This window comes from Protopterus annectens, chromosome 1.part2 (genome assembly GCF_019279795.1).
Source record: "Protopterus annectens isolate FY-2018-M chromosome 1.part2, PAN1.0, whole genome shotgun sequence".
In the NCBI taxonomy this organism is placed as follows: Eukaryota; Metazoa; Chordata; order Ceratodontiformes; family Protopteridae; genus Protopterus; species Protopterus annectens.
This window is the reverse complement of record NC_056727.1, coordinates 925,898,263-925,917,928: the sequence shown is the minus strand read 5'-3', so window position 1 is coordinate 925,917,928 and position 19,666 is coordinate 925,898,263. Positions and strand designations below refer to the sequence as shown.

The window sequence follows — 19,666 nt, the reverse complement described above, 5'->3', positions numbered from 1 at the left end:
TTTAGCACTCGGTATTTGCTCATCTTCTTCCTCTGAGACACCCTTCTTTTTAATACATTAACCTGTGTCAACTCCTCTACAATTCCTATCATTTTTTTGTCATATCAGTTTCTCCCTTATTTCTACTATATTTTTAAAATTCATACTCATTTTATCCCACTGACTAGCTAGCTATTCCTTCTGATGAACTTTCTATATCATCCCTAATAACTCCCAAATTATTTCCGCTATTAATTTCTTAAATTGCTCTCTTTAACATGCAAGTAGGAAAGCAACTGCATCTTTATCTTAGTTTTTATTATTGTATGAACTGAAAGTTATTGGATATATTTTCAAAGCTAAATACCCATGCTGCTGTGAAATATAATTTCTATCTAGTCTAACCCAGTTACTGTACCTTTGAAGTAATATGTAAAGTCTACTGAATTACTACTACTGAAGTCACATCTTCCATACCAAACATTCTAATATATTCTTCAGAAATCTTCTCTCTTCTGCTACATTTTCCCTTCTAGGTCCCCTAATACCTCTTCACTATTGCAAATCAGGTTCCAGTCCCCAATCATAAATATTACTCTCTGCTGAAAGATTATTATTTCTCACAAATTTGCTTAAGCTTCACAACAGTAGTTTTAGGTAAAATATAAAACCATGTCAGTGTAAACCCCTTCCTGCTATTAACCCCTTATTACCACAAATCTATTATTGCCTATTCCTCTTCTATCACTAATCTCCTCATGCAATCAGTATTACTACCTCCCCCTTTCCTCAGTCCTGACATTCTGCTGAAATGATTTTAGAATGGACATTTGCCAAATTCACTAATTTCTATCTAAATGCATTTCCTGTAACATTATTCGCACACTACACTTAATATAATTCATTACACTGTTTGTGTCTACATCTGCAATGTCATTTACATTTCATGTTAACATTGGTAAGGCAGCCATTCCAATAAAAGCTGTTACTTTCACATACTCTACATAGCAGTTCTTCTGAATGTTTACAACTTGCAACTTACATTCATACACTTATGTTTGGCAATCTAGTCTTGCATGCATTTGCTGTTTATCATCTCGGTTTGAACCTATGTCACATTTTCCCACATTTTTTGGCTTCAATAAAAATACTCAAGAAACAAACACATAAATAATCTACACCATTCCCTTTTAACTCACAAAAAACTGGATATACTTTTCAACAAGGGAAGTTGCCCTTTATATAGAGGCAGTTGTTCCAAATAGGCAGCTGCATCCACATCATTATCTATTCTCAAGTTAGGTTTAATCATGCTGGAAGTGCACATTACAGTCTCTATTCCCACTTGCACAGATATTGGCTGTCCTTGTCCTATCTCAATTTCCCTCCCAAATGAGAAAAAAACAGCTTGCATTCACTTAGTAAATTAACTTTTAACCTTAAAGTACACTGACTACCCTTAAAAGAATAAACTAAATTTTGCTGGGGATGCAACTACTTGCAAAGTATACTCTTCCTACAGTTTCAAACTCAGTGCACTGCTTGTCAGTTTCCCTTTAAATACTAATTAAAATGTTTCTTACACAAATGACTCGGAACCTAGTAGCTACCTATGAGCCTATAGGAAATACACCCCAGGGATCACTTCTGTGGCTCTGCTCGACAGGGGCACAGGAAATTAACTTTTTTGGGTTGGAGTAAGCTAGGGAACTTTGCTGGTTAGGCTTACTTCGGCCCTTGGGCCAATAGCCTAGTACCTATCTATGAGCACATTCAGTCCTTTCCTGCTGATTAAAAGCTTACAACTGTAGACTCAAGTCTCCAACTGAAAGCATTTCCTGGTGAAAAGAAACAAAAAATGCCAACAGCTTTACAAATGCAAGAGGACTCTAGTGGAGATCATTCAGGCCACTCTGGTCACACATTCAATGACTAATTCCTTGCAGCTAATTTGGTCCTTGCCTTCAACTAAAAAAAAAAAAGAGGTCCTGATGAGAAATAAACACCTCATTGCAACTGCTAGAACACCATAATTTCTCATACTTTCATTTTCTTGCCTGCTGGCTTAAACATTCTCTTGTCTGTAGCACAAACTAAGAACATTAATCTGCATTTCCACCTGTACAAAAATAGGAGGAATTATATTTTAATACACCTGTATCTCCCAGTAGCACAAGGTCACAATCTTATTTGTATTCATCTTTTACCTTCTTACATTGTAAAGCCAGGATACACTACAGTCAATGGTGTATAACAAACAATCATTAGTTCACACTCTGCTATCCCCAAATTTTTTGCTTTATTATCACTAACAAACAGCAGTTTATCATACTTCCTACTTCATATTTAAAATTCCTCTGCATACTATGCAGAAGTACTCTACAATCTGTCATGCAATTCACATCAGGAAATGTATTATACAAACACTACTAAGAAGAAAAACTTTCACTTACAGTTACATCTTCGGTACCATCACTCTCCTAAATATTAATGACAAAGTAGAATATTCGCCTTAGAGTCCTCCCACCAGTTCAAACACCAACTACCAAACATTTTTTCAGCCACTTATTGCAAAAGCAGAGTTCTCTTGTCTAGGCTGTCTGATGGGAATTACACTTTAGTGAATAAATGAAAGATGTAATTTCACATTATTAATCATCTTCCTCTTCATGTTAACCTCCCAACACTAGTTCACATCCAAGTTACTCCTCTCATTTTTCTAGTTAGCCTCCGTTTTTTTTCTGTCACTCAAACATTGTTTAGTGGATCAATGGAAAAGGCATTACTGGAAAATTCACTCTATGGGCTTTGCTTGTTACTGACAGACAAATCAGAAGCAGAGTCCCATTCAGTGCGATGGCTCCTTGTACGCTAAAGTTTTTTTTCACTCCTTACCCTGTTCTGCATCTAAATGTCTTTGATCCTCCATGAAACATTCTAAAGACAACTAGGTATAGCAACTTCAGTCTCAAACTCATCTCTCAACATCTCCTGATAGCAACGATAAACTTGCCTCTCTTCTGCCTGGTGTACACTGGACAATCTTTCCACAAATGCTCTTGTGTTCACAATTTTAATAATTTTCCATTTGGTCACAGTTTTGTCAGGAGCAGCTCTTCCTGCAAGTATTACTACTACTTTACATATATAGGTCTTGGCTGCTTTCTCGTGGCAATATTTGGGGCAGACACACAATGTAACCTTTCAGTTAACAAATTCTGCTTTGTAATACCAGTTCATAGGAGGTTACTAGGCTATTGGCCCTGAGGCCCTTATAAGCCTAGCAAAGAGTTTAACCCATGTTTAGACAAGTCTGCACCCAAAGCCACAATCCAGCAGGGACACAGGTGGAAACCCAGGGGTGTATTTTCTGTTTCCCATTCAGTTATCCAGGTTGCACTTAAAAAGGGATAATGAGGTACTCTGCGTGATGTGGAGAGCGAGTCTATTCCACAGATGGGGAGTCTCTGGGACACAAACCTGTCCCGCCAACAAGTCCTATTGATAACACAGACCAGGCTGAGGTCATATGTATGGGTTGAGTGGAGCGTGACTTGCAGATATGCAGCAGTCCCATCAAGGCGGGGTCTGAGATTGCTTTGTATGAGAGACAGAGGTCAGCTCTGAGGAGTCTGTATGAAACAGAGTAGACAGACAGGGCTTTTAGCTTATCTGTGTAAGGTAGATGTTTGAGGCCCTGGATTCTCCTGGTGAGGAACCTTTGTGGTCTCTCCAGCTGCTGCATGTGCTTTGTGAGGTACATGCTTAAGGGAGCATTGTACTCAATAATTGGCCTTATAAGGTAAGACTACAGGGATGTTATCACCTCTGTCCCTGGATGGGATACCCTTACTTCTGAGGTGGGTCATGTAGAAAGCTTTCTGTACAACAGAAGCAACGTGTTGGTCAAAAGTCAGGTTGCTATCAACCTGGTTGCCCAAATCCCTCACTACTGATTGTGTACTTAAGGCCATTGCTATTAATATGATAATATGTGGGGACGTCACTCTCCCCAAAGGGGATGATGATGCATTTTTTGGCATTCAGCTTGAGGCCATGTTTCTAGCACCAGTCATCAGCTTGGGTGAGACCCTCTTGGAGGACGTCCACATCACTTGTGGAATTGATGAGTGTGCCCAGCTTGCAGTCATGTGCAAACCTGGTCAGTCATAACCCACTGGTTTTGGCCCACACCTCAGAGAAGTATATCCCGAATAACCGAGGCCCCAAGACAAGTCCCTGGGGTACACCGCTCAATACATGTCTACTGCTTGAGGTGGCTTCCCCTATTTTGATTAGTTGGGTTCTATCAGTGAGTTAGTTTGCTACCCATCTGGTAAACATATGGACTGATGCCTAGTTGAGACAGCATCTACTATGCTTGAGTGAGGAATAGTGTTGAATGCTTTGGCCATGTCAAGGTAGGAAGTGTACACAGTCTTCCCCTTGTCCATGGCTTTGGTGACTGTTGCAAAGAAGTTGACCAGATTTAACACACATGACCTCCACTTGACCCCACACAGTTTGGCTTTTGTCAAGTGTTTGGAGGTTGCCATGGTCCCTGTTAATGAGGTCCATGATAATCTGTTCCATGGCCTAGCAGATCAGGCTAGTTATGCTGATGGGTCTAATTTCCTGGATCGGTGGATGCTCCACAGTTGTGTAAAGGGATCACAGTGGCTGCCCTCCACTCAGCTAGGACAACACCAATACTCGGGCTTTGATTGAACAGAGTGCCTAATGGTGCTGCAAGTTCATGTAGGATGCAGCCTGGGATGTTATCGGGTCCCATGGAGACTATTTTCTGCCTTGGAGAGGGCAGTGATGACCTGTTCCCTAGAGATAAGGGGTGAGGGCAGGTACTGGGGATGTTCTGATTTACTGATGGGGGGCAAAGGGGAGAATTTTTCACTGAATCTGTCAGCCATTAGATTGGCTATATCTACAGCATTTGTTTATGTAGTGTCCTTGACCATCAGTTCTGAAGAGATCTGGGTGCTTCCTTTGAGATTGCAGACATATGTGAAAAAGGCCTTATGATCGCCTCTAGTAGATGTGGTCAAACTGAACTCAAAGTTGACTTTAGAGGATTTCAATAGTGCTCTTATTTGCTTGTTCAGGCTAAGGAGAGATTGCTTCCAATTGGGCACCGCCTCCTCCTTGATCATGGACAGCAATTTTTTTCCTTTTGCTACATAACTTATTTATTGCAGATGTCCACCAGATAGGTTTACTCTTCCTTGTGGAGGATGATTTTGTCCTGTCAGGTATTCTTGATTCCATGCATCTATATAAATGCTCGTATAGTACTTTGGTGCCAGTTCCTACAGTGGGGGGAAAGGGCTGTGAAGCTGTTTATACCATCTCTCAGGAGGTTGTAATCAGCTTTGGATAAGTTTTTTTGTTTGACCCTATCTATGGGGGGGTCAGGGGAGATGGTGACTTTTTAAGTAACCGCTTTATGGTCGGATCTTACCAGGGAGGATGATACCATCATAGGGATGCTGCAGTGGTTACTCATGTCGGTTAATACCAAGTCCAAGATATTATCACCTCTTGTGGGGGTATGGACTAGCTGTTTCAAGGCATTTGCATGGATAAAAATGGAGGAATCTCTGGGCATTTGTATTTTGGCACGAGTAGTTCTTCCAGTCTATGGTTGGGTAATTAAAGTCATCCAGGATCAGGGTAAAGGGTTGAATCTTGATAGATTTGAAGAGGTCCAGATAGGTGGAGTGGGCATCTTGAGTCAAATTTGTACTTTCATAAAATTAATGTAAACTATTCATTTCAATTTCCCCGGTGCAGCAAAAAATCTCAAGCTTTCTGTTCACACTCTGTCTTCTGATATTACTATTTTTCAAACAGTTCATTTTGAAGTGTTTCATATTCAGTGAGTTTTTCCTTCCTTTTAATCTGATTTGTGGAGTTTTATCAGCTTGACTGAATAGCTATAAGGTTTCTTCTATTGTTTCCAGCCTTTTATCATTTGACTCTATGTATTGTTCTAGTATTTTACTTATTTTAAATACCTCCGAGTCTTAGTGCATTACACTTATTTTTTCTTCTAAATTACTAGAAGCCCTCTCTTGTACCAAAGCTGAAAGGGGAGATGCTTTTTGCTTTACAGCTGCAAGGCACTTCACAACTACACCTTTTTTTCTCTCCTCTCCCTGTTGACTTTCTCTTACCTTCTCCAGGTGTCTTCATTGCCGATATTCCAGCAGTGTCACTAGCCAATAACCAAATGTTACCCAAACGGTTAACTTTTACTAGCATTTTACACCACCTTTTTACACTGGGAAAGTTCTAATTAACTGGCTGGCAGTGTGCAGCCATCTTACTCCCTCCACACCCACAAATCTTCATCACACACATTAAACACATGCAGAAAAGCACAAATAAGTGATCAGACACAGTTCAGAAGGTTAAATAAAAGCAGTAGTGAAAGCCCAAACAGGTGAAAAACTCCAGCTTTGTTAGATATATTCAGTATAAGGAAATATTACATTCTTATGGAAGAAGCACAGAGATGGCAGAAATTATGCTGTTTGGTACATCATAAGCAGTCCAAGTGTCTTACTATTCAAAAAGTCGAAAAGGTAGACGAGCAGTTTGTACAAAAAAGGCTGGCACAGTGTGTTATATAGATTAAAACGGCAGAAAGGGTTACCTCTCTCCCAGTGGTAATGTAGGAAATAGCAAAACAATCTGATACATTTCAAGGTCAAATGATGAACATTGTTGACTTTGGTAGTCAGGAAGGTGGATGAAAGGATGGTGCTGTTGAGCAAAGGAAATAGTGAATGGGGCTTGAACTGTGAGGCTTTCCAATAGGAAGGAAGAGATTTTTCACTGCAAGGAGGATCATGAAAGAAGTGCCCATTGTGATATACAAATAAATTAAAATGGAAACGGGGGGGGGGGGGGGACAAAAAGCACATAAGACCACACAATATGCATTGCCTGGTGGTAAGCCATGTCAGTTTGGATAAATAGTCATTGCCACTAAACAACATAGCAAACATGATATAGCACATACAGCATTAAATTTGTTATAAGCATTACTCCTACAAGAAATATGGTAATATTCATGTTTTTAAAGCCCTAATTGTGACTACTTAGTCATACAGAAATTAATGGAACCAAGTGGCGATAAGTATTGTGGTTGGATATTTACTTAAGCTCTAGGCTAGTATTTAACCTACATGTATACACAAAACAATAATGGTGTTGAAGAGAATAATTGGGAGGGAGTAGAAACCTACTGGGGTCCCACATCTAAATACAAAACACTCAGTGAATGTATATGTAGACATCCAGAAACCAGTTATACAGGATTCTTCGTTATTCTCCGAAGTATCATCTCAGCAGAGACATTACCAGAAGAGAAACAGACTGCACTGTGTGAAGATGCAGCATGGAAGGAATAGTCAAACAGCTAAAAAATGCTGCCAATGGGAAATGCAGGACTTCACTGTACTCAAATTTACACTATATAAATCAACCATAATAAAATACAATAATTTTGAAAATGTCACATTTTAGCATGAAAGTACTTAGTAGCCAGATACTGTTGATTAAGACGGGCCATTCCTTTACAAAGAGGAAAGCATTCACTCAAGAGGCAAACACTCTGATGTCCAGGTATTAAAAAAATACACACACACACACACACACAAACAAACACACACACACGCACAAACAAACACACACACACACACACACACACACACACACAGATAATCCAGGACTATGGCTTTGATTTTTTAAATCTGCAGCTACATGCAGGTGCACCACTACCTCCGATAACCTGTTACTTTTTTTTCTACGGGTGGTGGTACGAGTTGAACATCTCAGCACAGAAACACCACACAATCAGTAACTAAGATAAATCCTTTTATTTTTTGCATTATTTAAACTGATGGGATAAACACTAGAATAAAAACAATACATCTGAAACTGTTATGATAGTACGCCAAGCCTTTCTAGCTGGTACAGAACATAAATCAAAATGGGATACTCTTTCATAAACAGGGAAACATTCATTCAAGAGGGTGACCACATTTCTCAACTGCCCATAACTTCACAGAAACATCCCAGATTTTAGCCTCATATTTTTGGTCTATTCCTCGTAATGTGTGGTTTTCTGACAAATTACTGAGGATGTGTTTTTTTTCCTGGTAATGAAATAAGTTTAATACTTAATATCCATCAGAAACTGCATGCTAAAGCAAAACCCATTACTGTAGATACTTTGAGTTTATAAAAGCAATCTTTAAAATCTCTCCTTATTTTTGTGTCTTTGTTCCAATATTTTTGGTTTTGTCTCTGATTCTTGTGCTAAGAGGTACAGAGATACAAAAATGAAATGTTTGTGATCTTAAGGAATTCTTGACATCTGACTTCACACAACGGCCATTTCCAGACTAATCCGCCAAGACTATGGCTTTTATTTTTTGGAATTTGGGCCTCCTTGTAGGTGTACCAGTAATCTGTAGCTTTTTTTTCCCCTGGAGGGAGTGTCCCCGTGTCAGCCACTTGTAGACTAACTGGATAACAACATGGTTCCAATTTTTGAATCTACTGCTCCTTCTGGCTTTACAGAGAATACAATTACATTTTGACTGCCTCTGTATCCATACACTGTGCAGTAATTAACTGTTTCACCTGACCTTTTCTGTGCACATTTTAGGCTTATCTGGTAATTTGTAACAAAAATGATCCAAACTACACATCTGTTACAGATTGCACTTGTGAAGAACACATTTAGTCTAAGGAAACTCAAGTAAAATGTACAGAAATAAAAATGGTTTAATGAATGTGAAAGATGTTCCTTCTACCAAATCAAAATATACTAAGAATTATGGCAGTACAATCAAATACTCAGAAAAGCAACTTAGAATTTGTTCTTACATGCATGCTGTTAAAGAATGAATGTTTGGTTAGCAATGTGATGCAATGGTTATGCAAGTGTAACTGTTTTCCCAGTACCAAAGCGTAGCAAGTACGTCATCTGTGGAACCTAGAACACAGAACTACAACAATTACATACACACTCACACCCTACACATAGGCTATACATACCACTGTGCACACTTTAAACACGAGAGAGAAGTCACCTCCCTTGGGAGGTTAGTGCCCAGAGATTTGCATGATTAGCTGTCAGGTGCCCACATGCTTTAGTGCAAAATAAGTCAGAGGTTTACCTCGTACTGAAACCTTTTAATCTCAATGGACTGCTCCTCGTGTGAATACTGCAGTTACGAACTGAAAAGTTTTGCTAAGCTGGTGCAGTAAAACAGCTATCCATCACCATATCAGGAAGTTCCAGCCAATATCAGACAGCATTTGCATGCAGAATGCATACTACTATCTTCATAAAATGCAAATACGGATCGCAATATTTCAAACCTTGGCTGACTGAGGACTTTATTCCAGTAATGCTTCAGAATTACTGACCAATGTAAAGAGAGGCAGAAGCCAGGACTTACCTGAACAAGGAACTGAAGGGTTTCCGTTTACAGATGCACTTCAAAATGCTACACAAGGTCTGCCTGCCATACTGGAAGACTACAGTCTGCAAATGAAGAGTTAAATGCTGGAATCTAACTCCAAACAAGAAAGGCACTGTGGCTATAAGGATAAAAACATGTAATCAGGATGTGTGTACACGTTAGTATTTTGTCCTCACAACTTACTATTTGCACTCATTTCATGTAGCACTGGTTACAGTAGGAAGAAAGTAAGGAGTCTTTTCATAATGCACAGTTCGTACATTTGTAGTTCTATTATCAAAGCAGTTAGGAGGCACAACTTTTTCACAGTAGATTTCTCTGAAAAAGATAACTTGCTTGTAGTCTGTTGCATGTTTTCTTGTGAATAACAAGTGGGAGCACAGGCTCTTGCATGCTCTTCCAGCATGATTAAACCCAGCATTAGAATAGATAAAGCCTGTGGATGGAGGTGTCTACCTGGGACATAAGACTGTATATGAAGGGTAGCTCACTTTTTTGGAAATAAAAAGCATAAAGCTAAAAAACTGAGCTAATTAACCAAGTTCTAAAAGTAAGGGTGAATTTTGCCATAACATTACTCATACTCATGCTAATTATTCACAAGAAAATCTTGCAGATTACAAGCAAGTCACCCTTTTCAGAGAAATCCAAAGAGTAAAGAAGTTCTGCCTCCTAAATATAGGATCATAGGAAGTTACTAGGCTAATGACCCTAGGGCCCTTACAAGCTTAACCAAGTTTTACCCTTATTTCCACAATCAGCACCTACCAGCCCTGTCCAAGAGGGACATAGGTGGAAACCCTGGAGTGAATTTACAGTTACCCATCCAATCGTTCAGATTGTGTTTGATGATGGCCAATGAGATGCTCTGCTTGACATGAAGTGGGAGTCTGTTCCAAAAGTATGGTAACCTCTGGGAGACCAACTTTCTCTCCAGCAGGTTCTATTAATGTCACATACCAGGTTAAAGCCATTAGAGCAAGTAAATCATGTACCATTTGACTTATGGATATGCAACATTTCCAATAAAGCAGGGGCAAAGATTGCCTTGCATGCAAGGCAGAGATGGCCTCTGAGTAGTCTATAAGAAACATGAAGCCTTATTTACTTGTTTAAGCTGAGGAGGGAGTGTTTCCAGTTTAGAGCTCACTCCCTCTTACTCTTAGACAGCAATTTCTTCCTCTTATTCTAAATCCCATTAATGGCAGTTGTCCACCAGACAGGCTTGCTCTTCCTTGAGGAGCTTGTTTTGGTCCTATCCAGTACGAGTCAATGCAGTTGTTTGTATAAAGCGTTTGTGTAGAACCCGGCACAGTTTCCAGTTCTGAAGGCAGTGTTTTGTGTTTTAACAGTTGTCAGTTCCATCTGAGGGGGTGATGCAGTGAAGCTATTTATACCATCCCATAAGAAGTTATAATCTGCTTTGGAGAAGACTTTTAGTTTAGTTGGTGGTAGGGGTGGGTCAGGTGTGATGGTAATTTCGAATGAGACTGATTTATGGTCAGATCTCACCAGAGAAGACCTCACAATGGGGGTGCTACAGTGATCCCCCATATTGGTAGCACCATAGCCATGATGTTGCCACCCCTTGTGGGGATGTCAACTAGCTGGTCCAGGGTATTGGAGTTAATGAAGTCGAGGAACCTTTGGGCAAGTGAGTTTGTGCACAAGTAATTTCCCCAGTCAATGGCTGGGTAGTTAAAGTCGCCCAAAACTATGATGTTTCGATGCATCTTGATAAACTCAAGTAGATCCAAATAAGCAGAGTGGGTGTCCTGATTTATGGAAGGGGTCCTGTAGCTGGCAATGACTTGACTAGGTGTCCTATCAACAGTTAATTGCACTTGAAGTATCTCCAGGGAATCATGTTGTCTCACCAATCTGGAAGCGTATTTATCTTTAATGAATATTGATGCACCACCTCCTTTAGTTTTCACGCCATCAGTTTGTGGTCTGAACGTGTGGAAGGAGGTGTAGCCTGATATGCCTGGGGTGCTCTCCACAGCCTTGATCCAGGCCTCTGACTGCACAAATGCCTGTGTCTTCCTAGGTGAGGACTGCTTCCACTGAATGCAGTTTCATGTTAAGACTTCTAGCATTTATCAGCAAAACATCGATGTTGGCCTTTGATGGAGTTCTTACATCTTGAATTTTGTCCTTGAGACATTGCCTAAAAAAGTCACTATGGGAGGTGGCAAGAGCCTTGGCCAGTAACCGAAATCTCAGGGGTGACAGATGATGACCACCTCTGGCAAAGCATTGAGGTCTGTCGATCATGTCATCCCAGGCTGATAGATACTGTATCCCCTTGGGATGACACTAGAAACTAAGCAAATTATTGAAGTCAATCATTTTCTGTTTGTATTGAGGCATCCTAGATAAAGGTAAAATGCTGCTTTAGGCTAGAGACATACCAGCCTGAGACACACAGGCAGACCTCAATCATGTCTCTTTTCGTACAGTCCAGAGAGGTATGTCGCAAGTCATACACACCAACATGGACTATGACAGAGTCATAACAGAACCTATTGTTGAGAGACTTGAGTGCATGTGTGATATGGCAGATCCTGGCAATTGACAGACCGCTGACCACGACTTTCTCCTTATCCAGCCTGGTGAGAGGGACATCTGTGCATCTCATGATGGAATCACCTATGATGATGTGTTTGGGTTTTGCCCTAAGGGCTTGACAGGTGAGGCACTTGTATGTAAGCTACTATGTGTATTGTGTTCTGCAGTGGATGTATTATGTGTCGCATTCTTGTGTTTGTGTTTGTGAGGTCTCTAGTATTCAAGTATGTTTCTGGTGAGGACCTCCTCATATGTAGGTGTGTGTGATGTGGGTTTGGGTGGAGTAGGTGGCGAGGTGTGCATGCTGATGACCCACTCATTGTCACATGTACTGACTGGTGTGTGAAAGAGCAAGGATTCAAGGTTCTTAATACAGCTGCATCTTTCCCATGTTGAGTTTGTTTGGCCTAGGAGCATAGAGATGTTGGTGAACATGAGGCAGTTACTACACTGTCTCAGGATGCCCATGTCAAGCAAGCTAGCTAGATAAACTGTGGGAAATTGTACATCCATAGTGTTAGGTAAAATTATATGGCAAGGAAGAGAGGTTGCACTTAGGAACGGCTAGTGGGTGAGAGTTGTGTTGGCACATTTGAGGCTAGGCTTAGTGTTCTACCTGACAGAGCTGTGCTGCAAAAAACCTCTGGAAGACCACAAGCAAAGTGCTAAGGGAAAATGTAATATGTGCTTTAAATACAGGATAGGACTACAGCTCTTTTCTCAGCAATTTAACTGTAACATGGTTTAACATTTAACAAGATGCCCTATTAAAATCTTACAGAAAATGCACATACCAGCTTTTGTGCCATTCTATCAGCCTGTACTGGTGTAAGCTGTTACACATCAAATATTAATAAATATAACAAATCTCTCAGATGTCTCAGCTTTATTTTAGATTTAAAGTTATTTCTCTATATACATTTTACACATGATAAAAAAGGTTTCATCCGAGAGTCTTATAATTTTCAGATGAAAAGTAAGTCCCTAAAACAGATAGTGTGACAGACATTGTGATTCAATAAATGCTTGTCACCAATTTGCACTTTTATCAGCTTTACTAAAATGGTGGATTAATGATAAGGACTTGAGGATCAAATCCATCACCACCACATATGATTACACTGAGGAGGTGATGGCAATTTATTGAGCAAATTGACAGCTCTAGCCAGTGAAAAGTGTTCTCTGGTTGTGGAACAAATGATGGTTTTTATCAGGTCATCAAATAAACAATCAAAAAAAAAACATAACCCTGGGATTACACAGAAATGACAAACAGATTATGGTAGCAGATATAGACAATTTGGCTGCTAGTCTTTCTCCCTAGTAAATGAGTAGATCTTAACTTGATCAACAGATCCAACAGTTTATTTCTTTTTTTTCACCCTCCCATTTTAAGTACTGCCTAAATTTTTCCCACACATTTTTTTAATTTTGCTACATTTTTGTAACGTGTTTCATCATCAATCAGATTTCGAGAATCACTTTTATCATTACCTATTCCATTAAAAAACATTGTTTCACCCAAAACATCACTATTACACCCACCATCCCTTCTTACATATCCTCTCTTCTGCCCACTATTTTTTATTCCTCTTTCCCTTTTTTCTGCATTTAACCCATGAGTTTCCAAAATCTTATTTCAGTCTTTTTATGTCATAGACTGCGGTTATTCTTGTATCTCCTCTCATAGCTTTGGTCCTTTCATTATATCTCCAGTCTTTCCATATACCATTTCCAGTTCTCACTCACCCACGTTTATTTTCCATTCTCATTTTATCTATTTAATTAATTTTTTTATTTGTAGAAATGAACAGTCTCAAGACACATGGAAATTTAATCTTCAGTATCTCGGTCCTCCATATATTAACTGCATAACTCCCATGCTCGGATGTTATAAAGACATTTCCATAATATTTGAATTATTCACACATCTTTAGCACTGTACCCCTCCACTGCATCTTCTTTGTAGGATCCCCACAGTTAAGCATGCTTTTTTTTATCATCTTTATTGAAATATCACTTGTGACATAGGCAAATTTCATTTATATAAAGTAATCAAACTGTATTAACGAGCACATTTTTACAAACATTTTACTTGACATATATTGCTATATATCATATAACCTAAGCAACATTACATAAATTATTTAATTCCTGCCCTCTTTTTTTTTAAGCACGAAACATCTTTATTAAACCATCACCTACAACACAGGCAATCATACATTTATAAATGAAAACAAACCACACCAACGCAATCCTTGTTGCAAGCATTTTACATCACAAGCTAAATTGACACTCCCAGCTGCAAACATTAAACATCACTTATCTACCCAATCATTTTCAGTCAAACATTACACAGCTCATTTAAGTCCTGCCTTCTTCTAAACCTCATTTGTCCCCTGTATTTATTGTTCCCACAATTTCCATTTTTCCTATGTAATTTTCTCCTACCCTTTCTAAAGATCTCAATTCCAGTAGTTTTATCAATGTTACTATATTCACTACTTCTTGTATAGTTGGTTTGGATTTTGATTTCCATTTTCTAGTAATTGCTTTTTTTGGCAGCCACCATAATTAGACAACACAATGCCTTACCATCTCTAGGCAATTCCAATTCTGTATCATAGCACAGAAAAATCATCTCCTTCATCACATCATTCTGCCCATCCAGCATCTCCAAAAGTACAGTCCACAGGAAATATCAGCCAACTCACCGCACTCCCAGAAAATATGCTCCCAATTACCTCTTTCTATCCTGCCACAATCATGCAATATTTTATATGTTCTACTAATTATTATTTTAATGGCAGCTTCTGTTCTATCTAGCTTCTACTAAAAACTCTATCAGTGCTGGTTTTTGGTTTAGGAACCCCCTAATTATTTCTCTCTGCCTATACTCTGATATCAGTCCTTGATAAGGGATGGCAATCTCTAACCTGCAGTCCAAAAAAATTCTTGGCGTTCTCCCATGCTAGCATCTTTCCCCTCTCTAGTTATTTGCTCCCAATACCTTGGTTCCTTTGCCGGTTTTCTCCAATACAGTCTAGCCCCTCTTTTATACTGTCTATACCTCTAATTGCAGTAATCCCTATCAGCAGAATCTCTTCTCTATTCTTGTGTTGGAATAGTTCTTAGGATACTTTGTTACTTTATAGACATAATACTCTATGATTACTGTTATTCTCCTTAAAGGCCTGCATTCAAAATCCCAGTCTCTCCTTGTTTCTTGAAGCTTCATCCCTCTTTCACCATCACTTTCTACTATGAATTATGGTTTTCTGCTTGTGCTATGTAAAGGAGCCTTAACTCTGTAGCTCTGAAATACTCCTTCAAATCGAGCAATCGCAATCCACCCTGTTCTACTGGAAGAATCAACTTATCCCACTTGACTCTTGCTGTCTTCCCCTCTTTATTAACTGCTATCCACAACTTCTCCTTTGATTGATAAATATATGCCTGACCTGTGTATAAGACTAATTGGGACTAAACATTTTAAATGCTTTTATCTTACTATCCATATCTATATAACAAAGCTTCCATTTTCTCAGTTTTTGTATTATCTTTTGTTTAGTCTCTTCCCACACATCTTCAACTGCCATACCCAAATCATTTTTAATCCATACTCCTAAATACTTAATTTTATCAAACCCCCATAAATATGGATATTGCTGAACTAATTTATATATGGGTACATAATTTACTACTACTGTCTTTGTTTTAGCTTCATTAATTTTGTATCCTGAAAATATCTGTCTCAGAATGTTCCAAAACACTAATACCTTTTTCTGGTTTTGTCAGGTACAAAATAATACCTGCAGAGTCAGCTTTTCTTAACTCCCATACCAATTATATCCTTGAATTTCTGAGTCCCTTACCCTCCCTGCCAATTGTTCCAAATACAATGCAAACAAAGGGAAAAGAGGTCACCCCTGCCTGGTTCCTCTGCTCAAGTAGAAATCATCAGAGAGAACCCCATCCACTTCAATTTTCGCCTCCAATCCCTCATATATCCTCCCAAATCAACCTTATATTTTTTTCAGGAAATGCAAAAGTTTCCATTGCCATGCTCATAAGCCACAGTTAAGCACTGTTGGTCAAATGTGGCTACCATTCTGAGAGTATTTCATTACTCTTCTCTACTTTGTTTCTTTACTAAATGGATTCTTTAACTTGTTTATTTTTATTTATTTATTTTGCTTGTTAACTGGGTAGTGTCCGGCTAGGCAAGAAACCCGTTTTCAGCAGAGACCCGGAGAGAAAAACTCTAAGGTAGTTTACAAATAGCATTTACAAATGACCTATACAAGTTACAATAATTATAGGACATAAAGGAATACAAAAAACAAGTTCTTACTGTAGTGTTAAAAATCAGGAGTAACAAAGTTAGACATATTAAAGATATTTAGAAAATTATAAGCAACTGTCAGACATTTCACATATCAATTTTCCATGCACCATTCTTTTCAACCATTCTTTTGGAAGAAATTATTCAAAAACCCAGGAGATACTGAGAAAGGAAGGGAGAAGGAGGATATAGACATTTGCAGGTAGAGGTGTTTAGCCTTGGCTTCTACAGGAGCAGAGCCTATGTTTAGAGAAATATTCTTTTACGGTTTGTTTAAATGCTAGTGTGTTATTGATGGTGAGAATATGCTGGGGAAGACCGTTCCAGTGCTTGGCTATGGTATGGGAAAACAGGGAGATGCCATAGGTGTTTTGGGCTTTACTAACTTTTAACAATATTTTGTCAGCGGATCTAAGGGATATTAGGTTACTATAGAGTTGGACTAGATCTGATAGGGCTGGGCAGTTATCAGGTTTGTATATGACTATGTGGGCGATTACTAGCTGAGTCCGAGTAAGGAGATGAGGGAGCTCTAGCCAGTTTAACTGCATTAAAGCAGTACAGTGGTGAGATCTTTGAGATTGCTTGGTAGCAAATTAGGCAATTTTGTTATAGCAGGATTCAAGGCTATTTAGGTCAGATATGTGAAGGTTGGTAAATATTTGAGAGCAATATAGAAAGGAAGATAATAGATGGGTTTCAAGCAGTTGTGATTCTGGCTTGGTCAGTGAGAAATTGTTTTCCTCTGTAGAGTGAACCCAGTTTGGCATGCACCTTTTTAATGGTTAGAGCAAGGTGTTTATCAAACCTTAGTCCGCTATCGATTGTAACACCAAGAAGTTTTGTATGTTCTACTGGCTCTATTATAGTGCCATTGGAAAAGGGAATATAGATGGGGGGTGGATTCTTAGATGTTGGGTTATGGTGGAAGACCATACACTTGTTTTTTTGAGGAGGAGTATAAGCTAATAGAGAGTTAGACAATTTTCTATATTGTGGAGGGCTTTTTGAGTTTTTTTCTTGAAGTTCTTTAACAGTGGGGGCAGAACAGATCAGGGAAGCATCATCAGCATATTGCACAACTGAGTAGTTAGTAGCCAAGTCCACAATAAGAACACTTCTTTATTTAAAAACAACAAACAGCAAAAATAACGTAAAGCGCTTTTAGTCTCACTGGTAGTGAGACTTCCTCAGACCTGAGGTCTAGGTCTGAGGAAGTCTCACTACCAGTGAGATGAAAAGCACTTTACATTACTTTTGCTGTTTGCTGTTTTTAAATAAAGAAGTGTTCTTATTGTGGACTTAGCTACTAACTACGCCTTGGCTTTTTGTGGGCTTGTGCTTGGCTGCTGGGACCTTCCTTTTGCTGCAGTAAGGAGTTTTTGGTTTGGCTTGTGCTTTTACCCAGTTTGATATTGTACAATTGAGACTGGGTTAGCTGCAGTATGAAGGTCATTAGTAAAGAAAGTGAACAGTAGTGGACCAAGGATTGAGCCTTGGGGACCTCAACACTTACAGGGAGCTGAGAGGAGAATTTATTTTCCCATACAGTGACTTGTTTTCCATCAGTCAGGTAGCTATGAAACCATTTTAGCGTTTCAGAGTTGGAGTGGTAGCTGAGTAGTTTGTTTATAAGTATTTGATGTGATACAGTGTCAAATGCTCGTTCATAGCTTTGGTCCATCATTTACCTATTAAACACTTCATGTAACACTATGCCACTTTTCCCAGTGTTAGTTCAATTGCCCTAGCTGGATTTCTCTTCCATCTTCTCCACAGAGCTCTTTTAGTGTACACATTACCACATCTTACTTTTCTAGACCATAGCTTCTTTCTCACTTCTCAGCTCCTAAAATTATCCTCTTTCGCATCTCTCTCACCTTTCACCCTCACAGTACATTCTTACATTACACTTCTTAAGGTCTCTCCTCATTCACTGGGTCTTCCAGACTCACCATACACTCGACCCATGTCCAGGGTTGGTGAGGTTCATAGGTTGGTACTAGGCTATCAGCCCTAGGGCCTGTACACGCCTTGCCATAACAATTCAGACAGGTTGATTGACGTGATCCCGGGGTAAATTTCCCATCTCCAATCCAGTCATCAAGGTTCCTTGTGAAGAGGGCCAAGGAGGCGCTCTCTGCTTGACATGTATTGGCAGTCTATTCCAGAGTATGGGGAGTCTCTGGGTCAGGAACCTATCCTCCAACATATTTTGTTCATTGTGATGACATGGTTTAGGTCTATGGAATGTGTGGCTCTGATGGATTCAGATTTCTTTAAGTGTAGCATGTCCAACAGCTCCTGGTTTGACATGGCCTTGTATATTAAGCAGAGATCACCTCTGAGTAGACGATATGCGACAGAGTATAGCTGGAGTTGTTTTAGTCGGTCACCCAGGGCATCTGCTTTAGGCCTGTGATTCTTTTAGTGAGGTGTTTATGTGGCCTTCCCAGTTGTTGCAGATGTCTTGTGAGGTACATACCAAATGGGGCATTGTACTCTGATGGGTCTAATGAGAGATGAGTACAGTGGTACAATGACCTCCTTTTTTCTGGATGAAAAGCTCTTAGTGATAAGCTGTGCCACATAGAAGGATTTCCTGACTGTTGTGGCGATGTGGTTATCGAAGATGAGACCACTGTCCACCTTTGTTCCCAAGTCTCTTATCACACTTTTGGTATTTAGTGTACTGCCACCTATGTGGTAATTCATGGGTACATGTTTTTTCCCCAAGGGAGATAACTATACACTTCTTGGCATTGAGCTTGGGCCCATGGCTCTGGCTCCCAGTTTGTAGTCATCTGCGAACTTTGTTAGAGTCCCTTAGTGTTGGCCTGTACTTCACAGAAGTAGAAGCCAAACAAGAGCAGTCCCAAAACTGAACCCTGAGGTACTCCACTTGTCTGGAGCTGGACTTGGAGTCGGCTACTTTTACAGTGTGGGTTCTGTCGGTAAGCCAGTTGGCAACCTATCGAATGATGTAGGGATTTATGCCCAGCTTAGTAAGTTTATCTATGATTCCAGAGTGGGGGATGGTGTCGAAGGCCTTGGCGAGGTCCAGATAGGCTGTGTGGACCGCCTTATCCTCGTCCACGGCTGTGGAGACTGCTTCAAAGAAGTCAATCAGGTTCAGGAGGCAATATCAGCCCTTCACAAACCCAAACTGGGTGGGGTCCAGTGTTTGAAGGTTGCCAATATCTTTGTTTATAAGTTCCATGATAATACATTCCATGGCCTTGCAGATCAGGCT

General features: G+C 39.6%; 1 protein-coding gene across 13 annotated transcripts in view; it reads right to left on the bottom strand.

The window, feature by feature from the left end:
• LOC122791769 (CSC1-like protein 2) overlaps positions 1 to 19,666 on the bottom strand; it is a 993,549-nt gene that overhangs the window by 505,365 nt on the left and 468,518 nt on the right. Inside the window, exon 1 of one of the 13 annotated variants that reach the window (XM_044059792.1) lies at positions 9,474 to 9,558. The exons of the other annotated variants lie outside the window; for them this stretch is intronic. The gene's annotated coding sequence lies outside the window, so the exon portion shown is untranslated. Of the gene's footprint in view, positions 1 to 9,473; positions 9,559 to 19,666 lie in introns of those variants that run through there. 13 annotated transcript variants of the gene reach the window in all.